Source organism: Sorex fumeus, unplaced genomic scaffold (assembly GCF_029834395.1).
Source record: "Sorex fumeus unplaced genomic scaffold, SorFum_2.1 ptg000008l, whole genome shotgun sequence".
NCBI classification, from domain to species: domain Eukaryota; kingdom Metazoa; phylum Chordata; class Mammalia; order Eulipotyphla; family Soricidae; genus Sorex; species Sorex fumeus.
In genome coordinates, this window is record NW_026606065.1 from 59859193 (window position 1) to 59866720 (window position 7528).

General features: G+C 40.1%; 1 pseudogene; it reads right to left on the reverse strand.

Moving 5' to 3' along the window:
* Positions 1 to 567: 567 nt before the first annotated feature.
* LOC130019366 (uncharacterized) lies at positions 568 to 6964 on the reverse strand (annotated as a pseudogene).
* Between the last annotated feature and the right edge of the window lie 564 nt (positions 6965 to 7528).

Here is a 7528-nt window from a genome sequence, read left to right on the forward strand (position 1 = left end):
TAGGAGAGAAAGAGAACTATGTGTTCCACCGAACAGAGACTTCTCTGAAGTAGAAAAATCAGAAAGACAGAGATATCTGTTCAAGGGAGAGTACGGTCTTGAAAGAGCAAACTGGAACACTTTGTGTTTACTGTGTTGATACTCAATGCTAATGGTATATGGTAAATGTTGTTAATGTGGATTCAATTATTTTCTAGAAAGTTGTATTATAAAAGGATAACTCATACTTTAAAACTTCAAACTTAAAAATACTTAATAAAATTTAAATTTCCAATTATTCTAACCATAAAATTATTTCTAAAATCAAAAAAACTGTAGATCAAAGAAGGAAGTGTGCATTTTATAGAACATTCTACCTATAAATACATCTTAGTCAGTAGCCATTTTTTACCTCATTTTAATCTAGATGTTTGGTGTCTCAGGGAGAAAAAATTAGTTCTTATATTATGAACACCTGAGCAGACTTCAAATCTAGATGAATGACACTATTTCCTAGATGGATAATCCATTTTTCTGTAGTGACAATCTGCCCTAATATTTCAGTAGTGCTCCTTTCAAGATGCAATGTTAGATGTCATCTCTATGTTTCAGTCCCTGAAGTGGCTGGAAAAGAAACGGAACACTAACACACATTTAGCGACATAACATATATAACAAGCAAAAGGTAGTTATTTTGGTATAATTAAATTATATAACAATAAAAGAAAATATGTATGCTAATATGTATTTATTACAAATAAGCTAATTCTTTTTGTCCTCTGCTTCCCCTTAACCACAAGGAGGAGACATCGAAATTTCATTTTTATTTTATATTCCAAATGAGTTATGTACTTAGGGAATTACTTGAAAATGAATATCTAACATTATATCCACAATAACTAAGGGGTTCCATCTTGCTATATAGTACCACAGTAACAATAGCTAATCTAAGAAGATTTAAGTAAATGAATATAACAAACAGAATACCATCGGCATAGGTTAAAAAGAGTGTTTGGTACCTCAACATTATAATGCCTTATTCCAATCTTTGTGTCTTAAAGAGAATAATGGAAAGACCAGGAACAGATTCTTATAAACTCATCTACTTAAAATATCCATACAACGTACAAACAAGTTTATATACAATATAGTCACCTTATATATAGTTAATAGTTAACTAAGTACTTTTCATTCCATTTTATAAAAACTTGATTTTCTTATTCTAATTCAAGCTTCAATTGCAGTTTTCACTTTTGTTTGTTGCTTTATTATTTTTGGTTTTGATCCACACAGGACTTATACTTGGCTTCCTGCTTAGAAATCACTGCTGGTGCTGATCAGGGGATCACATGGGGTAAGGGGGCAAGGGGATAAAACCAGGTCAGCAATGCGTAAGACTTTACCTACAGTGCTATATTTCTCTGACCCATCAAGCTGGTTTTCTTTTTTTTTTCTCAGCATTTATTTTAGTAGAAGTATTCGGTATATTGATTCAGTTTTTGTCCAGATGAATATGATTTGTTTTTTGTTATAGAAGAAAATTTCTACACAATAAAAATTCTATATTTTTATATTCCAGAAATGTTTTCTTATTTGCAGAAATACAAAGGCATTCTATTGTCTTCTTGTCCTCATTTTTCTACTGAGAAGCAACTGATTTTCTTGCATGGGGTACATTCATACTTTTAGCTGCTCTTTTTTTGTTTTGTTTTGTTTTGTTTTTATTCAGCTCTGCAATCTCTTTTTTATTTTAACTATATTATCTAGCTGTTTTTGTTTGTTTGTTTGCTTGCTTGATTTTGGCTTTAAGCGTAACACCCTGGCAATGTTCAGGCTGAACACTCAGGATTACTCCATTACTTCATAGTTTGATAAAATGTGTCAGTCTGTTATTTATCTAGTCTATTCTATGAAGTAATAGCACAGCGGTAGGGTATTTGCCTTGCCCGCAGCCGACCGGACAGACAGGGGTTCAATTCCTCTGCTGCTCTTGGAGACTCCGCCGCTCTTGGAGAGCCCAGCAAGCTACTGAGAGTATCTCGCCCTCATGGCAAAGCCTGGCGAGCTCCCCTTCATGTATTCGATATGCCAAACACAGTAACAACAAGTTTCAAAATGGAGATGATACTGGGCCCGCTCGAGCAAATAGATGAACAACAGGAGGACAGTGACAGTGACAGTGATTCTATAGCACAGCAGGTAGGGCGTTTGCCTTACACGAGGCCCACCTAGTTTCTATTTCTCCATCCCTCTCGGAGAGCCCAGCAAGCTACAGAGAGTATCACGCCTGCACGGCAGAACCTGGAAAGCTACCGTGGCATATTCAATATGTCAAAAGCAGTAACAAGTCTCACAATAAAGACATTACTGGTGCCTGCTCGAGCAAATCAATGAACAATGGGAGAACAATGCTACAGTTCTATATTCTAATTTTAAGGTAAAGAGTACTCAGGGATCTCTAAAATTTCAAGTTTATAATGTCTAACTTGTATTTAATTTTACAAATATAAAATGTAAGAATTTTGTTTTAATAACTATATATGATACTACATGTATTTAAAATGTCTACTGAATAAGATATTCAAGATCAAGGTATGAAATATAAGGAAATACATTTTTATAGCAGTGCTATGATTTACAATGCTGTTAATGACATTTTCATTTCTACATTCTCCCAACACCATATCCACCAGATGCCAACTTCCCTCCATCGATGTTGTAAGAAACCCTCCTTTCCATCCTCTTTCCCTGTCCAAGGAAACTCAGTTCTGTAGATCAACACCCTGATTTTGTCGTCTTTGGCTATTTGTTGCTGCCTTGCTATGGTGATTTCTACTTTTTGTTTATTAGTATAACAGAACGTTTGTTTGCTTGTTTTCCTGGAAATCTTTTTCATTTGATAGGATTTGTCAAATTCCCAGGTGATTGTGCATTCTTCCTTAATTTCTGATTGTGATTAATTCATTTTCAAAGCATCCTGCTAATAAATAAATAAATAAACAAACTAATAAAATTAGCAAAGTATACAAGAAATATTAATAAATAACATTGGGCAGTAATAAAGTCTGGGGAACAAATCAATCCTATAAGAATTAAAATAAGTTTACTTAGGACTGAGTTACTTTAAGCTCCTAAAAATGAGGGAAGATAAAATTTGAACCTGAAATGTCTCTGAGTCAGAAAGAAACAGGTGTATTTGAATGTACACTGTATATGCCTCTGAGCTTTTCATTTATTTATTATGTATATGTTATTTGCATAACATGTGAGTTGTTATTGAAGCAGTGACATAAATATCATGAACCATATTAAGATCGTAAATACACGCCCTTCACACCCTACCGAGGTCGTGTGTTGCCCCCCCCCCCCCCCCCACGAGTGACTCTCTTACATGGCCATGGCTCCAGAAGCATAAGGACTTAACGCAGAGCCCGGCAGTTTGCAGCAGAAAAGTGAATGGACTGTGCGTTAATCCACGCCCCATGCCTGCCCGGAGGGGAAAGGGTGTTGCTTCCTTCTGCCTTTTTCCCTCTGGAAAGAAAGATGGCAGCCTCTTCAGAGCTTTATGGAAAGCCAGGTATAAGCCAGTCGTGATGGGGTGACTAAAACTTCATGGGAAGGGGGCGTACCTGGCTCATCCTTCACGCCTTACCAAGGTCACCAGTTGCCCCCCATGAGCGGCTCTCCGGCACAGCCATGGCTCCAGAGCACAGAAACCAATCTCATAATTATCTGACTCTCAGCAGAAATAATTCCAGCCTTAATAAGTAAAATACTAGAAATCCAAAATCGTGGCCATGAATGCGGCCGCGTGACATCATTTAATTCTTGTAACCAGTTGTAGAAAACAAATTATTTCACAATGCCTTTTCAGCATGTCCGATTTGGGGGTGACAACTCTAAATAATAATGGTGCACCTTTTGTCGAAACGATGAATCTAATCAAAGTAGAGTGTTAACTAAAATTCATTTGCCTCACAGGCATTGGAAGGGTTGGAGGGGAGGTTTATTGGGGTTCTTGGTGGTGAAAAATAAGTATTGGTGAAGGGAAATGTTTTTGATAATTGCATTACCGAAACTTAAACCTGAAAGCTTTGTAACTTTTCCCACAGTGATTTAATAAATAAATAAATCACTTCACTTAATCACTTAATCCCAGTTATTCATCGATTTATTCGAGCGGGTGCCAGTAACGTCTCCATTCATCCCGGTTGCGTGCTAGCGTAGCCCAATGGTATCTGTTCGTTCTAGGAACATGCAGAGCCTCAAACCGATCATTTAGGGTCTTGACGAAGAAGTCTGACCATCTTATAGGTGGGCGTCCACGTGATCTTTTGATGTCCCGTGGAATCCAATCAGTAATGGCTCTAGTCCAGCGGTTGTCTGTAAACCTCATTACGTGTCCAGCCCATCTGATTTTTGATGTCTTGGCAAATGAGACAGCGTCCCTGATTCTTGAGCGTTGACGAAGATCAGAACTCCGGATTCTATCTCTCATTTGAGTGAATCGTGATATTCCAAGCATAGTTCTTTCGATTCCTCTTTGAGAGACCCGAATAGCGTTCTCATCCTGTTTTCATAGGGTCCAGGTCTCTGAGGCATATGTTAATGCAGGAAGAATAGTGGAATCAAAGAGATGTGCTCATAGCTGGAGGTTCTTTGTCCTTTTAGTTATTTCTTCAATGCTCTTGAAGGCATTCCAAGCCGCTCTCTTCCTCCTGCGCAACTCAGGTGCCAGGTCATTCATAATGTTGATTTCTCGACCTAGGTATATATAACTGTTGCATTCGGAGATGGTGGTTCCGTTGAGACCGAATGGAGAGTCAGGAACAAGGCTGTTTCTCATAAACATTGTCTTCATAAGATTCAGCTGTAGTCTGACCTTTCCACATTCACGGTCAAAGTCGTTCAGCATTTGTGCTGCTTGGCTGATGTTTGGTGTTATTAGAACGATGTCATCAGCAAAGCAGAGGTGGTGTAGTTGCCGACCATCTATCTTCACTCCCATGTTTTCCCATTGCAGTCGTCGCATGATGTTCTCGAGGGTGGCACTGAAGAGTTTTGGTGAAATGGTATCACCCTGCCGAACCCCTCTCTTGATATGGATGATTATTTCTTTGTATAATGGTGAGATCTTGGTAGTGAATCCGCAATAGAGCTCACGAAGGATCCTGATGTATTGAGTTTGTACACCCTGATTGGCTAGGGCTTCCATGACCGCTTCGGTCTCAACAGAATCAAAGGCCTTCTTTAAATCTATGAACATTAGACAGAGTGGCATCTTGAACTCCCGAGATACCTCAATGAGCTTGGTTATTGTGTGGATATGGTCGATGGTACTGAATCCTTTTCGGATTCCAGCTTGTTCACATGGTTGTCCTTCATCTAGTGTTCTGCTAATCCTATTCAGGATGACTCGAGTGAATAGTTTGTAGATGACAGACAATAGGCAGATTGGGTGATAGTTGCCAATGTCGTGGATGTCTCCTTTCTTGTATAGTAGTACAGTCCTGCTGGTTTTCCATTGGGATGGAACCTTGCATTCAGACAGGTAGCGTGTGAAGAGTCGAGCCAATGTATTGATGAGTACTGATGGTAAGTTCTTCAGGTGTTCAGGTCTGATCTTGTCTGGTCCAGGTGCTCTTTGTTTCTTTACAGACGAGATGGCATGTTGGATTTCGGAAGGGAGAACATTGGGAACGACATATCCATCATGTGGTATGTGGTATGTGGGCAAGTGGATGTGGCTATTAAAGAGATCTGAGTAGAAGTCATGAATAATCTTCTCCATTGCCCTTCTGGAAGATGTGATAGATCCATCATGATGTTGGAGGGGAGTCATCTTGGTTTTGTAGTTGGTGAAGGACAGGCGGGCATTACGAATGTTTTTCCCAGCTTCTGCTGCATCTACCAGTACTGCTGCTCTCCTGTTTTTGAGGTCATCCTTGATGGCTTCTCTGCACTGTTTTGCCAGTTTGGACGTTTGCTTGTGGTTGCCTGAGGCATGTGTCAAGCCACGTTGGCGAATAAGTTCAAGAGTGTTCGAAGAAAGACGGTTTTTTGTGGTTATCTCTCTCTCTTGGCATTCCTTGCACAATCATGGAGGTGCTGAATCATTCGATCATATTCCTCATCAATGTTGTCAATGACGGCATCTTTCCATGTTGCCGCAATAGAGCCAACGAGCTCCCAGTTGGTGGTTGTTCTGGGAGTCCTCTTCTTAAACCTTGCATTCTTTTCTCCTCGTTCTGTGAGGTAGAATTTTGCACGAAGAAGACGGTGGTCTGATCCCATTTGGAATTTTGGGACAACAGCAACATCGGTTAGGCAAAACCGCCGATTGAATATGATGTGGTCTATTTCATTGTGGAACCGTCCATCGGGAGACTACCATGTCCAACGTTTAGATTCAGCCTTTTGGAATTGTGAGTTACCATGGAAGGTTTTAGTTGACATGATGAACTCACACAGTCTGTCACCCTGTTCGTTCCATTCCAGGCCATGGGTTCCACTGTGGAGTTCATCGACTGATCTTTTTGGTCCTATCTTGGCATTAAAATCACCAACAATGATCTCGTAGAAGGTGTGATCTTCTTTATAGAACTTCTTCAGCTCCATGTAGAATTTCTCAGTTTCTCTTTCACCATAACTGGATGTTGGTGCATAGACAACAAAGATAGAAACTGCCGGTAGTGAGCCACATTTATTCAAGTGTAATCGTCCGATTCGGGTTGTTAGGCATTCGAATGAATCAATGCTCGTGACTAAGTTTGTGTTCACAAGGATACCGACACCACCGACGCCTCTTTTCACATGTTCCAAGGAACAGTTCTTCTCCAGTGTCGAAAACAGCATGATGGGATTGATGTCTTCTCGTTTCGGTCAGACCAATGATGTCGTACTTGATCTTTCGCGCTTGTACCATAAGGTCTTCAATGGATGCAGCAGATGCCAGCGTACGATCATTAAAAGTACAGACAATCATTTTTGTTTTTCTGCGTTTTGGCAGCCTATGTCTGCCTTGGTGTTTTATCAGCCTCTCCTTCCATATCCTTCTCGACTCTGCATATTCAGGGTTAGGGAAATGAGATCCATTTATTACTGGATTTGGCATATCAATTTGGTCTATTTGGCATAAACCATGGATAGCTTGCCAGGCTCTGCTGTGCGGGTTGGATATTTAAGGTACCCTGAAAATTTAGAGAAAAGTAAATAAATAGTCGCGCAGCCGCGAATGCGGCCACGCGCTCCTAGGAGTTTGTTGTGATAATCTCTGGATCCTGGCCATTGTTGGCGTTACACGGTAGTTGGAGGGTGTAACTGTCTAGCTACTGACAGGTCCAGTCCCAAACCGTGCAGGCTTGGAGATCTCAGTCCCGGGTCCCACACACCTGGGTTCCTCTGCCAGTTCTGTTATGTCTGAGGCTTATCCAAGTGTGTGGAGAGTGGCCCCAGTAAGGCCTTGGTTGGGGCCTGGAGGTCTTCAGCTGTTGGGCCCTGGCGAGGATAATAAATAATAATAATAAATAATAATTTTATATTATTTATA